Raw genomic sequence first — 233 nt, forward strand, 5'->3', positions numbered from 1 at the left:
TGGAATGTGGCCTTCTAACTTGTGCTGCCTTCGAAATGGTGGATGGTCGGAACGACGACAAAGCGTGCAAGGTGGGGTGGAGTTGGATGCCTTCGGGCGTCCAACATGAGCCTCGTCGAGCATGCGGCGTTGTGGTGACGCCGTCGAGCCATCCTTGGGGCAGCCCTATGTTTTGAAGGCGTGTGGTGCCAGAACATGTTCGGCTGGTTGGAATCGGGTGCCTTTGGGCGTGC

Source organism: Cucurbita maxima, unplaced genomic scaffold, assembly GCF_002738345.1.
Source record: "Cucurbita maxima cultivar Rimu unplaced genomic scaffold, Cmax_1.0 Cma_Scf01269, whole genome shotgun sequence".
Taxonomy (NCBI): domain Eukaryota; kingdom Viridiplantae; phylum Streptophyta; class Magnoliopsida; order Cucurbitales; family Cucurbitaceae; genus Cucurbita; species Cucurbita maxima.